This window comes from Halichoerus grypus, chromosome 10 (genome assembly GCF_964656455.1).
Source record: "Halichoerus grypus chromosome 10, mHalGry1.hap1.1, whole genome shotgun sequence".
NCBI lineage: Eukaryota > Metazoa > Chordata > Mammalia > Carnivora > Phocidae > Halichoerus > Halichoerus grypus.
In genome coordinates this window covers 18,068,569-18,091,917 of record NC_135721.1, presented here as the reverse complement: position 1 = coordinate 18,091,917, position 23,349 = coordinate 18,068,569, and the positions used below count along the sequence as shown (strand labels likewise).

The 23,349-nt window shown below is 49.7% G+C and overlaps 1 long non-coding RNA gene across 3 annotated transcripts in view; it reads left to right on the top strand.

Annotated features, from left to right (window-relative positions):
• The window catches only part of LOC118543515 (uncharacterized), a 53,509-nt gene extending 37,189 nt beyond the window's left edge, over positions 1-16,320 (top strand). For all 3 annotated transcript variants that reach the window (XR_013441618.1, XR_013441616.1, XR_013441617.1), the window contains one exon: positions 15,939-16,320. This is a non-coding gene — a long non-coding RNA (uncharacterized LOC118543515). The remainder of the gene's footprint in view (positions 1-15,938) is intronic.
• Positions 16,321-23,349: the final 7,029 nt, after the last annotated feature.

Below are 23,349 nucleotides of genomic sequence, written 5' to 3'. Positions count from 1 at the left end.
GGGGTAAATACTTTCCCAAGTATGATGGTTAATTTTATGTGTCAACTTGATGAACCGTGGGGTGCCCATGTGTGTGGTCAGACATTATTCTGGATGTGTTCTGGGCATGTGAAGGTTTGGGGATGAGATTAACATATGGATCAGTAGACTGAGTAAAGCAGATTGCCTTCTTCAACATTGGTGGGTCTCATCCAATCAGTTGAAGGCCCAAATAGGACAAAAAGTCCGGCCTTCCCTTGAAGAAGGAGGAACTCTTTTCTTCCTGACTGTCTTTGAACTGGGACATTGACCTTCTCCTATCTTTGGACTTGGACTCAGACTGGAACTTATACCATCTGCTCTCCTGTTTCTCTGGCTTTTGGGCTTGGAGTAGAACTACACCATTGGCTCTCCTGGGTCTCCAGCTTATCAATTTACAGATCTTGGGAATTAGCCTCTATAACTTCATGAGCCAGTTCCTTAATATTCCTTGTAATACCTCTGTCTCTATCCTTATCTTTCTCTCTTTCTATCATCCTGGTTCTGTCTGGAGAATCCAGGCTAACAAGCCAAGCCTTGCTTGGGTCTTGGGGCTCCCTGTGATTGCACTGACAATGCCCACCCTGTGTCATCAAGGGAAGGTACAGGGCTTATGTCCTCCTTGCCACACAAGTCTCAGATCAGCCGTCCCCTCCACTGGACTCTGCCCAGCACTGGGACCCATGTCTATTCTGTCTGCTCAAGGTCATGGCTAATGGGTGGTTGCAGATTTGAGTGTCACTTGTATACTTCCAGAATACAAGCTCCAAGGGACTCTGAGCAGCTTGCTTTTTTGCTGCCTGCCTGGCCCACACGCAGTGAGTTGTCTCCCACGAACACCGTGGAATAAATGAATGTTCTCTGTACCCTCCCACAATGGTATTGAATAGAAATAGCTGAAGAGTTTTTTAATGGCTAAGTTTTTTTTTTTTTTAAGTGCTAATGTTTAGAGAGAAAACTCTCAGGCTTTCCAAACATGCTTACCTTACCCCCCAGCACCCTTCCTCACCCGTCCCCACACTCCTTAGTACCCTTTAGTGTGAGATGGTGCACAGGGCACTTTTGGTTCTAGCACACGATGTGGTACGAGGAAAGAATGCAAGTAGACTCTGATTTTCTCAATGAGACAATGCCACCATAAGGGTTATATTCCTTATTCATAATTTTTATAGAAGCACTTGATATTTAAATCCTGAAGTATATGTTGGCAAGGAATCAGAGCTACAGTTGAATTTTGCTTCTTCTAGAAGCTTTGGTACATTGGGCAAGTCCCCTAACCTCTGTAGGTCTGTTTCCTCATTAAAGAGGGGAAAATCCCTCCCTCACATGGCAGCTGTGAGGGTTAAACTCAGTAATGTATGGAAAGTACCTTGTTCATTACCTGGCACATAGTAAGTGCTCAATAAATTTTAATTCCCCTTCTCCATTCTCCTTTCTCCAATTCAATCAAGAATTATGATAGATGTGTTTCCTGTTCAGTGTAAAGCTTTTTAAAGTGCATATAAATCAATTAAATAGGGCAATGCAGTAATTGATCATGTAACATTTATTTAAGAGATCCTGGGGAGAGGGGGAGAAGATTAGGGGTTCATGGAAACCGCTAGACAGACCTGAGGAGAGGGCTGCTCAGATGGGGGTCCGGTGACATGGCATGGGCTCTCACTACTATAAATTCTGTGAGAAAGGACAGGGTGGGCTTCAGGGCTGTGACTTACGGCTGACAGTTTATAGGTCAGAGAGTGACCCTGAGTGGTCCTTCTTGCCCCCCGTAGGTAAAAGCAAAATGATCAGAGGAGTCACAGAAATGGCCATCTGACCTGTCTTCTAAGTGCAAGATTTGTGAATTAGTTATCTCTACAATGAGTGTAGAAGGTAAACCAGACTTGACCCGACTGAAATTTCTCACCACTTGTCTGCTGTGAGGAGGGAGGCGTGTTTGCAGGCACCCTTCCCCTCTGGCTGTTTTGAAGCGTGAACTGGGGCTGGAGGTGGGGGGTGAGCGGGGGGCAGGATCCTTGAGGTTTTATTTGGATAACTTTAGGGAATGCCATTACTGGGAGGGAGGAGTGGGATGTGCCACAGACAAATGAAAAGAGAGATTGGGGTCAATAAGGAATGCTCATTCTGTGGCCAGGGAATGGCCTCCAATGTGATTCAGGTTCTAGGCAATCCTGAAAAATCCCTACACCATCTTTTTCCCTCGGGGAGGGCAGAGGGAATTCTGTTTGCTCATGCATAGTTCCTTGCTTCTCTGTACCCTGGTTGCCCCATGTTTTAGAGTGGAATTTGGAGGAGGCATTCCTCAGAAAGAGGAGTGTAATGTGAGGTTGTGTCTGCCATCCTTCCAGATCAGGCTCAAGGACTGTCCCTTCACGAAGCATCCCTTGCCTGCATCATCCTGTGCTCCATCCAGAGGTGAGGCGGGAGCTGTGGTGGGAGGGTAGGACTCTATCTGTCTGTAGTGTTTGAGTGTTGCAGGACAATTATCCCCCCATTCCTTGCATTTTTGCACATCTTGGGAGCAGAGGCACGGATGGCCTTTGTTTCTGACTCTATCTTCTGGGATATTTGTGTAGCAAATAGCCTTGGAAGATACAGACTGGGTCTCCCTCTGCGGGTAAAGAACAGTAGCAGGTATTTTTACTGTCCAGTATAGTGAAGATAATGTCTCCCTCCAGGACAAAATTCAGGCAGGCTTATGCCCATTTTAAAAGGTTTGGTTTCCTAAGCTTGGATCCCCTCAGCAGTGAGGCAAACCCGCTGTGCGTGCAGCATCTGCCTGGGCCCCCCCACACCACCCCCTGCCCCTGGAGTTTGGGCAGGCAAGAACAGCCAAAGCAAATCTGATGCTCATGCTGCTTGCTGAACCCTGAGGAACAGAGTGCTTTTTTTCTGGCCCGGAGTCTCATGCCTTCTACCTGCATCCAGGAAACTGGGACGGGCTAACTTGTTAGCATGTAAGCAGGGTACAACCTGGGACCCTCCACAGCTCTTGCTAGTGAATTTGTCACAGGAGACTAGTGTCTGTCCAGGGCTGGGAGCAAGGCTGTGTCCACTCATAGGAGGCCAGTGCCATGCCTGATAACAGTCTGGACAGCAACTTTCTCAGACAGCTCTTGTGCTCTCTCTCGTTCTCTCTCTTTCTCCCTCTTTCTCCTGGCCTCCCCTGAACCTCCCCCATTAGGATATTTTGCATCTCTGTACCTGGGGAGATGGCTGCAGGTTTTATCTTTCCCTCTCTCCCTGGGGAGAGATCTCTGGGTTCTAGCAAGCTCTGCAAGGAGCCATCCATGTCGAGGCTTCTGGCTTGACTTCTGCCCCCTCCCACTCTGCCGCCGCCCTCCCCTTTCTCCTGCAGGTGTATCCTGGTGCCTCTTCACCTTCTAATCCAGTCCTCCATGGTCCACTTGACCACACGTCTGGCAACACCTCTCGTTGGGTAATTTTCCCACTGTCGGGGAGAGAAGAATGCTCTGCCAGCTTGGAGGGCAGACTTGCTGGAGAAACTTGGGTGAGGCGTGTCCACAGTCCTCCCTGGGCTGTTCATAGTTTGCCTCGGGCGGCAGGAACTTGAGTGCCTGTCTTTGGGGTCAACCGCTGGGAGCCTCTGCTGGGCAGGGCCTGGGTCTGCTTATTCTGTGCACTCCCATCTGGCCCTCCCCCTCTGCCACCCGGTACCTATGTCTGTGTCTGGCATCCAGGGGGGGATGCACAGTGGCTCAGCTGAACAGCTGAAATTGAACCCGATTCAAAGCTGTTCTCTAATAGGCAGGTGGCACTGTCTCTCACTATTTCTTCTCTATTTGTACCCTACATCTTCATTCTTCAAGCTGTGTCGTGCTATAGTACCTTTCTTAATCTGCTCTTGCTGTTGAAATTTACTACTCCTATGATTGTGATCAAGCAATAGACCAACTAGCCTTGGGGAGCATGCCCAGCCATGGGTCTGGTTATGATCACGCTACATAGAGCTCAGAGTCCACCTCTTTGGGATGCCAGGGGAGCAAGTGCAAGGAGCCAAACACAGTGACTCAGTGAGGTACAAGGGGAGTGCCGCAGAGAGCTTAGCAGGCTGGGGAGGGCAGGAAAGGCTTCCCAGGAGAAGGAGGCTCGATGCATCCAGCCCTCAGCATTTGTCTGTAGCAGGCTGGGAATCCCAGAATTTGGCACCATATTTACTTCTTTAGGGAAGCAAGACTTACAATGGTTTTGCATAGATCTGCTTGCACCTTTTTCAGTGTCCAGAAAGATATTTTTGGGTCTTCCCCTCCCCTGAGCCCTTCCTCAGTCATCCCAAAGGACACACAATTGCATTTGCTTAATTTTCTTTTTTTTTTTTTTCCCCACAAGGAGTCATGCATTTCACTTGTTTTAGGTGATAAAAGATCCTCCCTCTTTAATGGATGAATGGAGTGGATTAAGGAATATAAAGAATTCTGGAGGCTTTCTGTCTAGACTATTCTTGCATCCCTCTTAGTATTCACTCATTTAACCTTTTCTTCATCCATCCCTCCATCCACTCATTCATTCATTTGTTCATTCATTCAATTGCCTCTGAATATTACTTAATGAATCCCTACTCTGTGCTGGACTCCAGGCCAGGCCTTGTGCTGGGTGCTAGTAAATAGTGGCAAACAAAATTGGCATGTCCCCACTCTTGGAGAACTTGCAAGCAAATGAGGGAGACAAATCAGTAATCCATGCAAACTGTTATGATGTTCTGCAGGAAAAATGCAGGGTGCTCTGAGAGCAAAGAAATAAGACGGTTTGCCTGAAGTCAGGTGGCCAGAAATGGCCTGGCTATGGAAGTGACATCCCTGCAGAGACCTAAAGAGCAAGCAGAACTAGCTGGGTGATGAGAGGAAGAAAGCATGCTGGGCCGCATATAGCGTGCCGGGCGCTATCATGCAGGGATGTGGTCAGAAGAGCCTAGTCAGTGGAGGAGGCAACAAAGCAAAAACAAAATGTCAAACCAACTCACAAAACAAAGAATTCCTTAATCTCAGGAGGACCTGAGAAATGGGCTGATCGAGGTCTCCCTGTGTGATAGGCATACTGCATTTCTTGTCCCTTTAGCTGGACCCAAGCAGTGGCTCCCCTGGGGGTGAGACCAAGGAGGAGGCCAGTGCTGTGAGACAGGATGATAGAGAATCACAGGTGGTTTTCTAGGCCCCCAGTGATGATGGAGTTCTCATCCCATCACCTCGTACCCTACAATATACAGTTTTGCAAATGCTCTGTCAAACTGCGCTCCCTGGACTCAGCTACCCCTGGCTGAGTCTTTGATGAAGATGGCATCTGCCGCGGAGTTGAGTCTGAATCCCGGCTGCGGGGTTCAGAGGCCAGGACAATTATGACAGAAGTCAGGGGGTAGAAGCCCCTGTCACGCAGGTCATGGTACACGGCTTTTTGCGCCATGGTTGGGAGAAGCTCATTTAACATTTTCTAACATTTTCCCAAGTGAATAAGTGGTCTGTGGGTGCCACAAGAATGCTCATCTGTCAGTTTTGACAATATAACAGAGTGTACATTATTTATGCTAAAAATAGTCTGTACAAAAGATGAGGCTCCCATGGCAGGCACCAATGAAATCCTAAGCTTCTGCCAGACCCCCTTCCCTCAGAGGTGATTGACAAAGTAATTTTCCGCTGTGCTTTACTCAACCAGAGCATACCATGCACACCAGCAGCCTCTGCAGCCTGATGAAATCACTCAGGGCCCGTCTCAAGGCCTCCTCCCCGGGATGGCCCATGGACATATCCCATCTCTGTGGGCCATCTTTAGGATGGTAGAGTCCAGAAAGAAGGGTGACTTTGGTTCAGCACAGAGCGAGGGAACCGGGTGGCCTCCAGGTTGGGGTTGATCATGACCCTCTCCTGTGCCTGGGGAGGGAAAGCGTAGAGGGGAGCACAGATGGGGAAACTGGGCATCCGTGTCCACCTTCTCTGTCTCCATCGGGGTCATGGTTGTAATAGCTGCCATTCATTGAGGGCCCACTCTGTGTCAGCCCTGTGCTGAGTGCTTTATCCTGGTGATCTCATGTCCTCAGCAGGACGTACTACTTACACCAGAGGAACGCTGCTCCAGGACTCAGACAGGAATTAGTCACTCCTGCATGCGTGTCAGAGCCGGGAGCCCAGAGGTCTGATTCTATAAACTGTGGGCTGGATGCCAATTTTTTCCATAGCTTCAAAGTTGGGAGCCGGAGGAGGTGGGGAGGACAGTTTCCAGGGGGGAGAGGACAAACCGAAGAGCTCCAAATGTTTCTTGCACATTTTTTTTAAAAGGCTGATGAAGGCACTTGCTTTTAAATTTAGCCACATCATCCCCAAATCCCTGCAGTGTGTTTTGGATGTAGAAAGTGGGACAGAGAAGCTTCTGTTTCAGTTCATGTGAGAGGAGACCAGCTCAGGCAAGCTCTCTCGGCCCTGCAGCAGCAGAGAACACAGAGCAACACATAGTAGGTGCTTAAGTATTTGTGGAATTAATTCAAGTCCCTAGTTAGGGCTGCACCCTTGCCCTCATGTGTGTGTTTCTAAGGGTGGTGGTAGCTCTCCCATAACCTCATGCGTGCTTGCTGCGTGCCGAATCTCACGTATTCCTGCTAGGTGGGTGTTTGTGACCCGGGATCAGCTGGCAGCTATCTTCAGAAGTGACCTGTCCAATTTACTCAGAGGCTATGACCACAGATCTGAGGCCCTCGAGCACTGGGGACAGGCCAAGATGTGAGGCTGGTCCACATTGCCTCAGGATTTGCTCCTGCTCCGAGCATCTGTAGTTCAGGGTCTCAAGAGAGCCAGAGCGGCAGTATCTTCTTAATGTTGTTTTTGGACAAAAAAGACAGAAGAGAGGCCCCTTCGCTGGCTGTGGGGAAAACCCAGGCCTGATTTTTCCCCTCTTCTTCAGGAGCAAGCTTGTTTGAGGGAGCAGGAGGGCCAGACTTGCTTCCTTCAGAGGCCAGATCTGCCATCGCCCTGTGTTTGTCTGCTGGCCACAGATCACGGCCTGATTGGAACTGACTTTCCCCCGGGCACTCAGTGCAGGTCTATTAGGCTGACAGTCTGTAATGTGCTGGGAGAGGCCCCGAGGTAGCGTTGCTCCCAGGTAGGCCTCTCTCTGCCTTCCTGGGCCATATCAGAGATGCTCCCTGCCACCTGCAGGCTCACTGGCCCACATGAGGCACTGTAGACCAGATCTCTGAGTGCAATGGTCCCTCAGCCTTATTTTCTGCCTCCTGGAGATCCCGGACTATAGGCCACACCCCCTGCCCTGCTAGAAAATGGACCATGCCTGTTTATGGGGCTCTCAATTAGTCACTCACTTAAGGATGCCTATTGTGTCCATGGCCCTGGGCTGGTTGGGCGATGGATTCAGGGATGGAAGGGGCACCCCACCATTTGCTATCTCTGGACAGCCCAGGAGGAAGTTCTAGCCCTTGGTATTGTAGGCACCCTTGTCATCAACTCCAGTAACATCACACTCGGTTCAGGAGACATTTATGTCTGGGGTATCCCAACGGTGCTCCATCTTCCAGAGCATGCATTCAAGGTCTTTTCTAGGGCTTCAGCCAGGAGGAGGTAATTGCATGGACTCCTGTTACTTAAAGCAGCATCAGCATTACCTGGGAGCTTACTAGAAACGCAGGCTCTCCACTCCCATTGCAGACCTACTGGATCAGAATCTGAATTTTAACAAGACCTCAGGGGATTTGGATCCACAGTAAAGTTTGGGATGCCTTGGCATAGACCGTTCTCCACAGGCATGAGGCTCAGGGCTCCAACAGCCCCTGCATAGCCCGTAGCCATTATTAGCTTTTTAGGTGGTACCCATGTTCTCACTGAGGCCTGGAGGTGAGGGACTCATGTCTCTGGCTCTTCTGAGAATTCCGGGACTGAGCATTGACTCCCTTAGCATCTGTCTTTGCGGAGAATGGCTCACACAGAACCACCCCCCTCTTTGGACCCTCACACTCACTTATTTGCAGAAAGGCTTCCAAGATTTTGAATTGAACAAATTAAAAAAATCCCTTAGACTATGCCTGAAGAGATTCAGTTCAAACTTTCCCTTAAACACACACACACACACGCACACACACAGAGAGAGAGAGAGAGAGAGAGAAACAAGTAGGAAAGTCTTTAAAAAAGAGATTACCTATATGATGGTTCTTAACCAGGGTCTGTGGTTGGGGTTTCCAGTGGGGTCTATGAGCCCCTGAGTTAATATACGGAATATGTGTTGATGTGCATTTTCCTTGTGAGAGAGGGTCCATGTTTTTCCAGATTCTGTGACCTAAAAATGTCAAAGAACCCTTGGTCTTGGTCCAAGTGTGTTTCTTGGGATTTATTTAACACCTTGCTGTTGGAGACAAATCAGGGACCAACTGAAGGGCTCTTTATGAAAACAACGTCTGTGCTGTCAGTTAGGCATGACTTTTCTTCCCTCTCTCTGCTCCTCTAAATTTCTCTTTGTTCTTCCTATTCTCTCTATCAAGGGCTATTTTCAGGGCTGATTGGAAATGGAGAGTGGGTCTGGCTGCGCAGCACCAGGAGAGCATGTTTGCCGGAAAAAGCATGGGCTCTAGTTGAGAGCAAAGGCAATTAGCCCTCAGAATTGGCCCATATTCCTTCCTTTCCTTCCTTTTTTTTTTTTAAAACAAGTGAACCAGTGAAGCCATTTCCAGAAAATGGCAAAGAGCAGATTCAGGCCTGCAATTTCCTCATCTCTGCCCAGATGGATGTTCTGGGATGGGCGCCATGTCACCGTGCTCTGGACTGGTTTGGGCGTTCTGGTCTCACGGTCTGATTTTCTCTTCATCCTCCAAGGGCTTTGCTGTGCTATGGGTAGGGGACACTTCTGGGGTAAATCTGCCCCCTGTGGCTGTGAGGCCAGCCCCCCTGGGGAGATGTGAGCCCACCATTCTCAACCCTGTTTGATCCCAACCCCCCTGCTCCTTTAACCCATGTGGCTGCAAGGAAGGGCACTTCTGACATTGACTCTCTAGCCAGAAGCACTTCCAAGGACTCCCAGCCTGGTTCTTACTTCCCAGTTCCTGACTCTGTGGTGGCCTGGCCTCTTTTTTTTTAAGATTTATTTATTTATTAGAGAGAGAGAGAGAGAGCACGAGAAGGGGGAGGGGCAAAGGGAGAGGGAGATAATCTCCAGCAGACTCCCCCATGAGTGCTGAGCCTGACGTGGGGCTCAATCTCATGATCCTGAGATCATGACCTGAGCCGAAATCAAGAGTTGGACACCTAACTGACTGAGCCACCCAATTTTTGGATGCAAATGGCTGGCTCCTTGCTCTTGAAGGCAGAATTGAGTTTTCTATATTTGTGGCATGGCTCTCCTGAGAATGTGGCACTCATTTCTCCCCACCTTTCCCACCTCTTCAAATCTTCCTGGCCACTTCCCCAGCCCTCTTAACCCAACCCCAGTGCCTTGCTAGGCCTTGCCCATTGCAAGGGGAGACTTGGCCAACACAGAGTCTTTGCTTCAGCCCATCAGGTTTACTTACTACCCTCTGGCACACCTGTGATCCCTATGTCTGCATCTTGGCCAACGCATCTGCCACCTTCCTGACCTTTCTCCTCAAATTCTAGCCCTTCCAAATCCCACTTCCTCAGCAATGAGATAGCATTTACCACCTAGGATGTATTTGCCCAACCTCCTGTCAGGCCCGGATTCTTCTTTCACTTGCTTGAGGACCTTCCAGCCTCTGAAGCTCTCTGTGGGAGGGGACTCATTTACTCGACACAGCCTATTCCGTAACTGGGCGATTAGCAAGTCTCTTCATGTTGAATTGAGGTCTGCCTCAGAGGCTTCTCTCCATGGGCACGTGTCTTCTGAGGCTGCATGGTGGGTAGAAGCCCAGGCTTTGGAATCAATAGAGTGGACTTTGAATTTCAATTGCCTTATTTACTGGCTGTGTGACCTCAGGAAAATCACTTCATCTCCCTAAGCGTGAGTTTTCTCATTGTGAACGGGGCTAATAATAATACCTATTTCAGGAGTAGTTGTGAAGATTAAAGATCTTTGAGACACAGAGTGGGTGTGCATTCCAGGAATAGTAGCTCTTGTTACAGTTTTACTTTCTGCTTCCCTTAAATGTCTCGTTTGGCCTTAAATTGTTCTGATTTCATCTCATTTTTCAGGTGTGTGTCTGATCCATTCAATTGGACTAAGCTCTTGGAGGTAGGGCAACATCTTTATCTCTATCTCCACCCCACCGTTTTAGCAGGGGTGGGTGCATGGGTGCACCATACATGCTCGTCAGTCGGTGGTTGACTAGTCCAAAGCAGTAAGAAAACATTTCCTCTGTAAGTATTTGAATTAAAGAAAACTTGTAAATAGTTCAGATTCAACATTGACCAACCAAGTCTGGTGGGTTTGCACCGAATGGGACAGTGATTATTCCCCAAATCACCTCTTCTCTCTCTACATGGCTCTGAAAAGGCCTGAAAGTAGAGCTCAAGGGGCGCCTGGCTAGCTCAGTCAGTAAGAGCTTGTGACTCCTGATCTCAGGGTCATGAGTTGGAGCCCCACGTTGGGCGTAGAGCTTACTTAAAAAGAAATAGTTGTGTAAAAGTAGGCTTCAGTGCCCTGAAGGAGGTGGAGACATTCCAAGTACTGTCTGAAAGAGCACTGCATCCAAAACTGAGGCATCCATCCATGAGTTAGCCTGGCAGCAGGTGATGGCGCTGCCAGTCCAAGAGCCAGGGGAAGATTTTGGGATGCAACCAGCCCCTCCCTGAAGTGGGAGTGGCATGCACAGGGAGCTCTGTGGGGGTAATGCTGGGGGCAGGGTCAGTGGAGAGCCTTGCTCACTGTAGCACCACCGGACCCGGCGGGCTCGTATCAGAAGCAGGTGCAGGGAGCCGAGGGCCTGATCAGTGGTTAGAGGGTACTTGCCTCCAGCTCCCCTTCTATGGCACCATGATCACTGTGGAGCATCTCAAAGGTAACTTCCTGGGCTGTTGAGACACACAGAAATCCAAACTCCGGGGGGAAGCTGCCTCCACCACTGGTCCTGCCACCTAGTTCTGCTGCTGCCCATTTTTCTCCAGGCTCTGGACTGGCTCTAACACTTGTGATGCCTGTGGGATCCTTTGGCCTGAGGTTTATTAGAGTCTGAACCTCTGGGAGTGAGCTTCCCGAGGGAGTGGAGGCTGTGGTTTCACTTCCATGAGATCAAGGCAGACGGTGGGGAGGAAGAAAGTGTGGGGCTTAAGGACTGACTGCTTTAATGAAGAGAACGGATCTTTCCTAGTTTATGTGCCACCCAGGCCTCTTGCAGTGAGTAGGTTTGTATTCAAGGAAAACATTTTATTTTATTTTTTTATTTATTGCAAAGGAAATTGGATCAGGGGAACATTAAAAGTGGGAAGCGAAATGCAGAAAGCAGAACTCTCAGCAAGGCACACCTTCGAGCAAACGCTGCTCACAACCCAAGGAGGGAAGCCGCTCATTAGAATGTGGCTTGCCCTGGGTTCCCGGATGCAAAGTCTCCATCCCTCTCACAGGACTGCCTAAAAGGAAAGGGAAACAGAGCTCAAATTGGGCAGTGGTCCCGAGGAACCAGCCGTGGTCACTGGCCTCACCTGTTACCTGCCTGCCTGGGGAGAGCTTGTTCCCCTGGGCAGTGACATCTTAGCCTAGCCTTTGTGGGGGGAGGCTGGGGAAGGCCCTTCTGCCCACCAAATAAAGGGCACCTGCTAAGGGGGCAAGAACCCCAGCCAGAGGGGCAACCTGAACCCCAGCCAGTTTCTGCCCTCAGCTGCATTGCTTCAGCCCCGTAGTTTATCTTGTGTCAAGGGAAGCTTATAATGATAGAGTGTGCTGGGGAAGCCCTCCTTGGAGAGGGCCTGAGGCAATGGGAGGTCATTCTTAAGGATAAGGAGACTAGACATTGCAAGAGCTCATGCTGTATGGACCAGGTGGGGAAGACCTGGAGGACAGAGCCTCTGGAGTCTCGATGAGGGAGGAGAGGGCAGGAACAATTATAATGCATGGCAGGGCGTTTTCCACTCTTTCTTTATCCACCACCGAATGGAGAATATTACAAGGAGCTCTCAGAGAGTGGGGTAGGCTGCAAGGGGAAGGGCCCTGGGGCTCTGAGTTTTGGTGTTTCAGGAGAGCCACTCGGGAGAGCATCAGACTGTGCATAAGGGGTCATTAGAATCAAATGCTTATTGTGTTCAACCACTGGAATTCGGGGTTGTTTGTTACCCTAGTTAGTGTGTAATGGCTAATATAATGTTGACTCTGCTTCAGACTTAGGAGTGTTAGCCCAGCACTATAGACATGACTCATTCATTCAACAAGCACTTGTGAGTACCAAGCATGTGCTAAGCAGGCAGTGGGGGTGGTCTGATGAGCCCAAGCAAACTGTGGTAGAGAGGACTTCAGAGTAACAGGGGAGGGAAACGAGGATAAAGGCAAAGTCCCACCAAGTTGGGTGAGCCCATGCCGGGCCCAGGTTCCAGGTGAAAGACGTTGACCTTGGTTTGTTCAGCTCCAGGTCTGTACCTATCTGCTCTGCGTGGCAAGGGCTGGGCAGTGTGATTAGTCTTCAGAAATCTCCAGGAGACAAGCAGGCACCAACCTGCCTGATCAGACTTCAGTTTTTACCTGGTGTCTTTGGAAGATGTCACATCCCACAACCAGCAGGTCACCATGGCACCCGGGGCCTGGATCACCCTGAGAGCCAGTCAAGAGAAATGAGTGCAGCTTTCCCCATTTTTTGAATGATAAATGTACCCTGGCTTTACACAGGCAGAGAGAAATGTGCATTAAGGAAAGAGATAACATTATACCTTCTGCACGTTCTGCTGGAAGTGGTGAGGACAGGCCAGGGGAGTGTTTCCAGTGGTCGACCAGGTGCCCGCGCAGAGGCTGCACTGGCTGCAGGCTGCCGAGATGCTGGCACATCTCCCCCCCTGCGCTGCCCACCAGCTTCTCCCAGGGCCACCCCAGGGGCTGCAGCCCATGCATCTTTAATTTTTTCAATTAACAACAATAGAGAACAAATGGAGTGGAGTTTTAATTATTCATAATTCATTTAGGAATAAAATCTTTGTAAACTAAAGGAAGGGAAGGGCCATACTACCTGTTCTTAAAAAAAAAAAAAAAAAGAAGAACATGGACAGAGGAGAGGAAATCTACTTGTTGAGATGATTTTTCCAAAGCTTTCCCTTTGGTCCATGCAGTTAGAGACAAGAGAGGTAAGTGGGAGAGAAGCAGCACCTCCTGTGCTGGGGGGCCAGAGGGCTGCCTTTTATCCCCATCCTGGCCTGGTCACTGATACTCTGTGTGATAGTCCATCTCTGTCCTTCCTGTTCACATGAACTGTCCCTGCCAAAAGGCCTGAACTGAGCAGGGCCACTGGTGTAGAGTCATCTTAGCCTCCCAGTCGGGCTAGGTGCAGGCTTGGGCATAGAAACACTGTCCCAGAGACATGGTCGCAGATATCCCAAGGTGGGCCCTGAGCCATGGTTGCAGGCACAAAGAGAGTCCCTCATCAGACAGACAGACATCATCATAAACCCATGGCATGGGGACGGAGAAGAAATCCCAGATGCCTGATCACAGAGAGCTTGGAACAGCAACAGGCCAGAGACACAACTATGAGAACTGGTACAGGCCGAGGAGCAGACAAAGACAATGGTGGGGAACTGGATGGGGAACAGGGTTTTCTCAGTTACCTCTGGACTGTTACATCAGCCCAAAGCTGAGGAAGGGGCTGCTGAGCACCCCACATTCTAAAGATGGAGTTTGGTAACCACAGGGGCCAGGTATCTCTCCAACAAACCGTGATCCTGACAGTCAGCACCCTCCCCTAACCCCGTCTCCAGCTTCCTTTTTCCATAAAAAGAGCCAGTTAGGGAGAGAAGGGACTTGTTCACGTTGACAGCAGTGCAGGGTTTGTGGAGAGCAGGCTTCGTTTCTACTGCCCACTCCTTCTCCCAGAGCCCTGAGAGAGGAGAGAGGTCTCCAGAGGGTGGCTGGCTGGTGCTGCTGTGTTGGTCCCCCGTGGTCAGGACTGCAGTGGGAGTAAGAGATCTAGGGAGAGTTTGACCCGACCCTTGGAGTTTCAGGGTCTACCTGGCCATAGGGGTTGGTGCCTGCTTGTCTCCTGGAGATTTCTGAAGTCAGGGGTTAAAAGGAGGGGGCTAGGGGAGTATCTTGGTGGAAGAGGATGAGAACAGGGGGTTGTTGCTTGGGGCCGTCTGAGGACAGGAAAGGAGGTTCCTGTGACTCTCTGGGCAGGAGCACGGGGATTAGAACCCAGAGGCCCCAGGGCTGCCCACGTGCCTGCTGCTGTGGCTCAGTGATGCCCCCTGAGGAGAAGTTGGGCTGTGGACTGCTGATGGGGCCCAAGGGAGCTGTCCTCAGTGATGGAGGAAGCTGGCTCCAAGAAAGCCACAGGCACCATCCACCCAACACACGTTAAAGCCACAACCAATAGCCAATGAAGCCAGATGGAGCCGGGGTAAGATCAGGGACACCTCCCCACTGCTGCAGGTGACCAGTCATGGCAGAGGACACCTGACATCTCTCTCATCCCCCACCCTGGCTTCTGTTTCCAGAAGAGAGCAGAGAGGAGGAGGGAGACAGGCCAGTGCCCTCTCTCCCCATCCAGGCAGCCTGCCTGCTCTGGGTTGAAATCAGGTATATCCTGTGGGCTGGACGAGACTTCCAATAACAGAGTGACCAGAGACCCGCAGGATCCGCTCGAGATGTCATTAAATGACAGGGAAGGATTCTGAAAGAGCATGGTTGAAGGCAGCAGTGGAAAAAAATACAGCACTTTCAGGGTTTTATGTCACCGAACTGAGATTGCTCGATGAACCATGGACGACCCAGCTGGAATGCCTTGGTTGTTCACGGTGGGCATCTGTTCTCATCGGCTGCTTCTGGACCAGTAGTTAAATATTCTGAATATCATCCCCATAGACAGGTATAATCACAATGGCAGCAGACATTGACCAAGACAGTTAACAATCAGAAATGACCACAGGTATAATTAAACAATCATAATTTTAGGAATAGGCAATAATTAGGCCCAGGCACATCTCTGGACCTGGAAAGCCATGGGAAGGATCACAGATTCGGTCAGTCTTGGACAGTTTTGGCTCAGACCCAGAGATGTGAAGTAGAAAGGCTTCTGGGCAGGACCAGGGCACAGAATGGGGCGTGGACAGGGTGCACAGACAGGTCCCATAGTCATGGAAGAACAGCACGAACCAAACCTCAAATAAAAACCCACACAGTCATAGACTGTCTCAGACACAGGAACCAAATGCCCTAGACCTTCTCTGCCTGATGCTTTTGGGAGATGGTATTTCAGAGGAATGAGTCTTTTTATATTCTGGGAAATAAAGGAACCTCAGCACTTCAAAGATCTGCCTTTTTTTCCTGGCTCCCTGGGTTCATCCCTTCACTGGGAGGCCATCATGTTTACTCTAGTAAGTATGGCCTGGAGATTTCAAAGACACGTGGGCATGGGTAGTAGGTGCTCTGTGGAGGGGCAGGGAGCCAAGATAAGATGTGGGAGAGGACTTCAGTCTGTGGGTATCATCCCTCATGGATGTGTGAGCAGGCTCTCGTGAGTGGGTGGTGGAGAGCTCTCAGAGAGCCACCACACTTAAGTGGCTTTCTCTAAGGAAGCCCCGTCCCTGGCTTTGCCCAGTCTGGGAACAGTGTCCCAAAGTGATGTCAGGGCTCACCCAAGCCACCTGTTTGTCAACAGCAGTATGTGGAGGAGTTCTTTCAATGAAGGTATTAATAGAGAGGACTCGAGATGAGGGTAATTAAAAGATCCAGAAAAATGGTTACCAGACAGGAAATACAAGCATGACTGATACAACAAATGATGACATATTGGGTTTGGTTACTAATTTTTCTAATTCTTGCTTTCTTAGGTAATAACCTCTGCTCTGATCCAGTTAAAATTCTTCATTCCTCCTGGGTGTTTTGTGCTGTTCACATCCCATCAGCTTTGGATTTTAGAGTTCTGACCTGGAGAAAATTCTCTGTTCCTGCTTCTGCACTTGCTCAGAGGTCCTTTAGGAATGAAATCTTTGCTGTTATATTGCCGAGGGGCTGTGCATCCCTTGAGTCCCCTCTGCACATGGCTATGACCTGCCCTCTTTGGTACCAGATGGTGGCTTCACTGCCTGTTGGCTCGATATTGCAATGCCTCACACCTGCAGGCTCTGTGGTCACTGGATGAATGACTCCATTCTGACTGAAGTCCAAGCTTACAATATATTCCTCATCCAGCAGACATGGTCGTGGTATCAATTCTTGTGCACACCACTGAATATCTTCATTAGCATGAAACACTCAAAGGGTTCCAGTTCAACCATTTTATTTCCAATAATATCTGGACTGCATGCCCACTGGGGTTACTTGTGGATCTGTGACCCCAGCTTCTTGGAACCTTCATTGTGTGCCCTTAGGTCAGGGCCACGACTTGCAGTGAAATCCAGGGCAACGTGTGGAAATCTCTGGTTTTCTGGGACATTGGTTAGCTCCTAATGATTTGCTAGGGATTCCCAGAGGACATTCTTCTCCCTCCAAACTGGTTCTGTAAGTCCAAATGATGCCCTTTGAATCCAAAGTTATTCTAGGGAGCCAGGGAAACATTTATACAGGACAGAGGTGTCTGCATGATTCTGAATGTCAGCGAGCCAGTGAATGCTCTTGAGATGGAGGGCTGCCACTGAAGGTGCGGCCGGGCACCATGAGATTTCCTCAGGCATTTAAGGTTCTGCTTAGAAAGAAGGAAGCCTTTGCTCGTGGCTGAGATCACCCAAGCCTTACCGTTATTATCTGTGAACCGCGTCTGTGCATTGGTGGCATGACTGGAAGATACACCTTGAATGACAAAAACCCAAACTACAAAACCCGAAGCACTTGGGTCACCTGCCCACCTTTGGCATTCCATCCCTCCTCCCCCCACTGTGTCTGGCACAGAGCAAGGCAAGGTAAGCAAGGGAGGACACAAGGGAGATTTTGCTTTCTTTCTGAATCTCTTGCTATGATCTCAATCTCCTTCTCTTCTTGGTTTCCAGGATGCTCCCTTGAGAGGTGCCCCAGACTATGCAACATTATTTATTATATTGATCACCCATAACATCCCCAAAGGCTCGATGTAGAGAGAAGTGACTGGTCCTAATGGCCCAATTAGGTTTATTATCTTCTGGCTCCTGATGTAATGTTTCTGCTGCAGACTGCAGCAAGGGAAAGGAAGCTGGTGGGGGGAAGGAGTCAGAATGGGGAACCTGGGGACCAGAGCTGTGGCTCTTAGCTTTGCTGCCAGCTTACCACATGACCTTGGGTGAGATTTTCCTCCTCATTGATCTTAGTCTCCTAATTCTTTTTTTTTTTTTATTTTTATTTTTTAAAGATTTTATTTATTTGTGAGAGAGAGAATGAGAGACAGAGAGCATGAGAGAGAGAAGGGTCAGAGGGAGAAGCAGACTCCCTGCTGAGCAGGGAGCCTGATGCGGGACTCGATCCAGGGACTCCAGGATCATGACCTGAGCCGAAGGCAGTCGCTTAACCAACTGAGCTACCCAGGCGCCCAGTCTCCTAATTCTAAAAACAATAAAGAACATTTATGGAGGCATGGGGCAGTGGGCTAAATGCATTATGTGAATTATCTCATTGAAATCTCCCCACAAACCTATGAAGTATATACTGTTATTATACCAAGGAGAGGACACTGGGGGTCGGAGAGATTATGTGACTCGCTTGAGTTCTTACTGCTGGGAAGCCAGACGCTGGGTTTGAACCTAAGACGTATGAGTTTAGAGCCACCCTCTGAAGCCCTCCACTCTCCTGCCTCTTCAGCTGCTCTTTGAGAGCCCTGCTAACCTGGTAAGAGAGATAGCACTTGCTGCAAATCCTAATGCTAACCCTATAGCTCCTGCTTCTACATGAGGTCCATGAACATTGCAAAGATACGTCCCATCCTGGGTCCTGTAATTAGGACTCCAGCTAGCCCCTGCGATGTGCTGCTGGAATTCAGAATCCATTTACATTATATTTGCATTTACAGACCTTTAATAAAGATAATATTTACATGTAGAAACATATTTATTTTTTGGTGAGACCAGTTCCCTCTCGTTATGCTTCTTGCCTCCCTACCTTCTGCATTCTAGCCGGCCCAGCAGTGGCCGCTGCCTTCAACCAGCCCCAGAGAGCCTGGCTGGAGCCGAGAATTGGTCCTGTTTGCAGTGCTGGCTGCGTGACATAGAGAGATCGGTGTTTGCAGAACATCACTTTGGAGGTGATGAAGAAGAAGGCAGGGAGATGTGTCTGCCATTCATTTTGGAGGTAGAACCTCAAAGATTTTAGTCAGAGACGTATTGACTGTCATGTGTGCTCAGCCCCGTGCCCGACCTTGCTGATGGAGGATTTCACTTTACTTTGGATTCTGGGAGCCTACCGTTTTCTATCAGGGCCTTCTCTTTCCCTCTTTCCCACCCCATTTGTTGGCTTAAACACCGGAAGCCCAATCCAGGTGCATCAGGCCTGGGACAGTGTTTATGTTTGGCATTCCTGGTATGCTTTGTGTTTGCCCTTTTGCTGTATCCTGCTCTAGTATTAATGCCTCTTGAATTCAGTATGCACATTTATCCAAATAAGGGTGCCCTTTCAAACTGAAAGAGAATCCGAGAGCCCCTGGTGACTGGTGGCTGCTGTGACAGTCCCAGATCTGCAGCCTGGGGCTCTGTAGGGAGAGGGTGGGCGCATTGTCCTGTGTCCCCTGGAGCCCGGAGGTGGGGGCGGGACCAAGGGCTGCCAGGTGCGCTCTAATGATTGTTTTCGCTTAAGAATTTTGGACTCCGCGCTATACAATTTTCATCCTTTTTGCAAAATGGATGATAATTTGGGTCTGTCTTGACTGCCGGTTTTGCATTGCTAATATTGATGGGAGGAGGATTTTACCCAAGTTCTCTTAAAATATGAGAATTTCAGTCCAAAATATGTGAATTTTTAATTGCAAGCCTGGCAGCCCTGGGTGGGTTTTGTGTGCAGCATCTGTTCCTTCCTCCGTGCTCCTCCTGCAGCCTCTGCCTCCCCTCTCTTTTCCTTTCAAGCCTTTTCCTGGGCTGGGGCTGCCCCTGGATTTTCCTCGCGGGGCAGTGCAGACCTTCCCTCGGCGAAGGACCCAGCTCTGCCTCCCGCCTCAGTCCGGGGCCCGCAGCCATGCATCACCTCCGTCTTTACTACAAATGCTATCTTCCAGGGGCTCTTAACCAAGTTGCACACATTTGTCTGGGCTGGGAACCCGGCATCCTGGGCGAGGTCTCGGCCCTCACGCTGCCTTGCGGTTCTGTGTGAAATCTCATTACTGTCAGTTCGGCCATTTTCCCGCTTGAGAAACTAGGCGGTCGGCACGCTCAGATGCCGTTTATTTGTCATGTTTGCATTGCAGGGGCAGCGACTGTTACAGAAACACCCTCTTCTCCTCTGATCCTGCCCACCCCGCTGGCGATCAAACACGGCATGTGTTGGTGCTGTCAGGAAGCCTGAGAATGTACGTTTTTCCTGAGTGCCTTAGCTTTACACAGCAACGTGGTCTGACATTTAAAATTAATCTACGCGGTAAAGTTATTAACGTTTGAATGTTAGCGCTGGAATATCCACAGTGACCTCTCCTCCCGGGCTGGTGTTTGTTTGATAAGGATTCCCAGCCTGTGTCAGAGCCGAGAGCAACCCAGTCGTACTTGCTTTTTATTAATTCTGATGCTGGGTCTCACCTTGGGAGATCTCCAAGAGCTCTAGAGGAGTGCTCTGATTTCTCCGGGAGATAGCCCCACGGGCCAGCCTATGCCACCTAGCCTTCTACTCCCCGGAGGGACAATGAAGACCAACGGGAGAAAAACCAACGGGATTTTTGAGCTGCTGGGGGACACTGTTTTGGGGCTTTAGTTGAACACACAGGTTCTCAAAGTTCTAAGGCATGAGCTCTCTCTCTCTCTCTCTCTCACACATTTCTAGATGTCCAGGAGAGTGTGCTGTTGCATGTCCTGGCTATTGTCGATCAGGGGGCCGATGTCCATCCACGGTGACCGGAGGGAAGACTGGTGTGTCTGGCTATGCCTGTCCACCGCAGGGTTTAAGGTACACCTGTTAACCTCTGGGTGACTTATAATTAATGGAGTTAATTATAATTAATGGAGTTATGAACTAGGCTTAGGGAGCATGTTCACTAACTTCTCCGGCAGGCAAGAGAGTCAAAGCAGGAAAGGCATTCTAGAAGGTGGACCAGCATGATTAAAATACAGGTGAGAAGAAAGGGGCAATAGTGAAAACCTGATTTCGATAGAACAGGGTTTCTGCACGGGAGTGTGAAAATTAGTAAAGGGAATCCTCACTGGAGCGGAGCCTGGAGGTTTGGCGGGGGTACTCTCACACCCTACTGCTCTACCTCAATTGCAAAGCCAACCGGAAGAGACGGACCTCGCAAGTCCGTACTACTTTAGCTACTACTTTACTAACACAGCAGGTGAAAAATAAAGCTTCCTCCGCCCCCAAACAACAGCTCAGCCAATCAGAGGCTGTCACAGCTCAGCCAATGAAAAGCCACTATACTCGGAACTCCCAGTTTACTCCAATAGGCTTTTTGTTTATAAAGAGCCCGCCCACCACCGTGCCGCTATAAAAAAAGGCCTCCTGGCCTTTGTTGGGCATAGTCGCTTGCGGTTTTTGTGGTGGTTCTCTTGCGTTGGGTTATGAGTCGCTGCTATTCCCGAATAAACCCATAATTTTTTTGCTTGTGGACTAAGTGGTGGTTTATCTTTTTTTAAGGTTAAGAGGAGCAATTACAGGATGAGGGCGGAGCGTTTTGCAAGACCCGCTCACAGAGAACCCTAAAGCCAGTCTAAGTGGGGAGTCTTTTGAGGCGCTCTGCGCAAGCAGATGGCATGGTCATAACTGCACTTTCCCGGGATTAATGTGGCAGCAGATTGGAGGATCCGTTGGGGGGGCCGCCCGGAACCAGCCATGTCCAGGTGACGTTCCTGCCATGAGCTTTCTGCCTCCCTAGTCCCTGAGCTCCTCCAGTGCTGTGTTCCTTCCCACCTCTGCCACTCAGACTCCTTCTTCACTCTCAGCCTGCTCCTTAGTGTTCTAGGGTTCTGTCCTCTGGTTACTAGCCTTCTTACTCTGCACCTTGTCTCTGGCAACCTTACCTGCTGTCACAGCCACAACAGCCAGAGGTGTGGTGTCTGCACCTGTGAACCACCCTGGAAGGCTCAGAACTTAGTTCTATGACAAACTTCCTCTGGCTTCAGAGGGTGGCCCGTCCCTGCTCCTCCCGTGTGCTGTCCAGCATGCTTGCACTTCCCCCTTCTTCTTGGATCTGGAACCTTGTTCATAGCCCTTGCATTTCTACCCCCATCCCTATGTTCATAGTCTTTCTATGTCCCTTACGTGCTGTCCTTCCCTTTTATCTCTGCCTGTAGAAATCCTTCTTGGGCCCCAAACAGGTTCACATGTCAGCTGCTCCCCTCTGTGATCTCCATGATCTTTCACTTGCTGAGTTTCAGTTGGGGAGAATGTACTTCTCATTTTTCCAGGGTGGGTATGGGTTAAGGCTCTGTGACGGTGTGGCTCTTCAGGGGACCAGGCAATACCCTGAATATAAGAGGTGGGTCTCACCATAAATGGGGGTCGTACCTCCTGCCCATCATGATTCTATGAGGCAAGACCCTCAGAACAAATGAGACCCCTAGGTGGCTCTCAGAGTGACCGTTATTCCCTGGGAGGGAGTTGGCCGGAGTGGGTGTGTGAACTTCGTGGCCTCAGACTTCCCAAACTCTCCCTCCATGTTTACCCACTTTGTTCTCTCAGCGTGCAGTAGAGACTTTGTGAAGAAGTCATTTCAGCTGAACTTAGGGAGGCCACGGGGAGTGTCTACTGCTCTGGTGACACCAGATGCCCCTGGGCTTGGGGGGGGGGGGTGTGCGTGCAGGGTGAGGCATCCCCGTGGCAGGCAGAGTTGGCAGGTGGCCCGGGTCTCTTCACCAGCCCCCTCCCAAGATCCCTTCTCAGAGCAGACCTTGCAAAAGGCTAAGTGTTGTTTTACTGAAAAGGTGATTCCCTTACAGCAGAATCGATGAGGCTTCTTGAAGATCAGGAGCTGTGTCTTTGTCATCTTATTTGAGCCCAGAGCCCAAGCACTGAGCCTCTCTCAGAGCTGGCTCAATAAATACCTTTCATATTCTTCTCATCTTTCCTCCCTCCCCTCCTTCTCCTGTCCGCAAAAACACACATTTATTGTGGGGTGAATGTAATTGACCAGTTTGCAAGTGAGGGTGTAGGAAGAAATGGAAGTCTGTGCACTTTTGGAGTGGATGGCTGTGTGTGTGTGTGTCGATGTGTGAGCGTGTGAGTACTGATGTGTGAGCATGTATCCGTGTGCCTTGTGTGTGAGTGTACATGTGTGTGTGAGCATGCACGTGTGTGTGTGTTGGTGTGTAGGAGGCAGGGAAACCTGAAAAGAGGTGCCAGGGGGCAGGTTTAATGGCCAGGCGGGGACGGACAGTGAACGACAGCCATCTATCTTCACCATCCAGTTTGTCTCTGTCCTTCAGGCACGGCCCAGGCCTTGGCCAGAGTCTGCTTTTCTGGCCTCTGATCCTGATCTGGCTGACGGGCTGCGGTTGTGAGGAGGGGTTCATTTGGGAGGGAGCAGGTGCTTCCTCTCCCCATGTCCACCAGATCTTCATTTACCAGCACGTTTTGTTTCTGTTTACCAACAGGCACCAGGCAGGCGGCTGTCGCAGGCGTGGCCCTGCCCTCCTCCTTGTGTCCCTCATAAAGACACCAGTGGTGTGACCTCAAGTGTTCCCTGGAGGGAGGGACTGCATTTTCCAGGTAAGGATGGTGACTTCCAGGACCTCTCCTTCCCCCTCAGCACTGAGCGGTGTAAATGCCAGGGCCCCCCCTTAAAAAGAAAAGGTTCTAATATGAGGAAACATCCCTATCCATTTTCATGCTGCTCTGGAAAACATTCAATAAAAATAGCTTTAAGGCTTTAATACTTAACACTTTAACATTTCTCTTACAGCACTGTGACTGAATAAAAAAAAATCCCATTTTGCGTGAAGATAAAATTATTCAAGTTATTATATAAAATATATAACACTCCAGTTATGTATTTATTTATATACATACACAGAAACACACAAAAAGTCATTGAGGTCCAGAATCTACATTGTGTCAGCCATCAGTGGGCTCAACAGGTTCTAAAGCATGGTGACCAGAAGAAAGCCTCGATTCCATTTCAGACCCTGACAACAATCCAGGGACTGG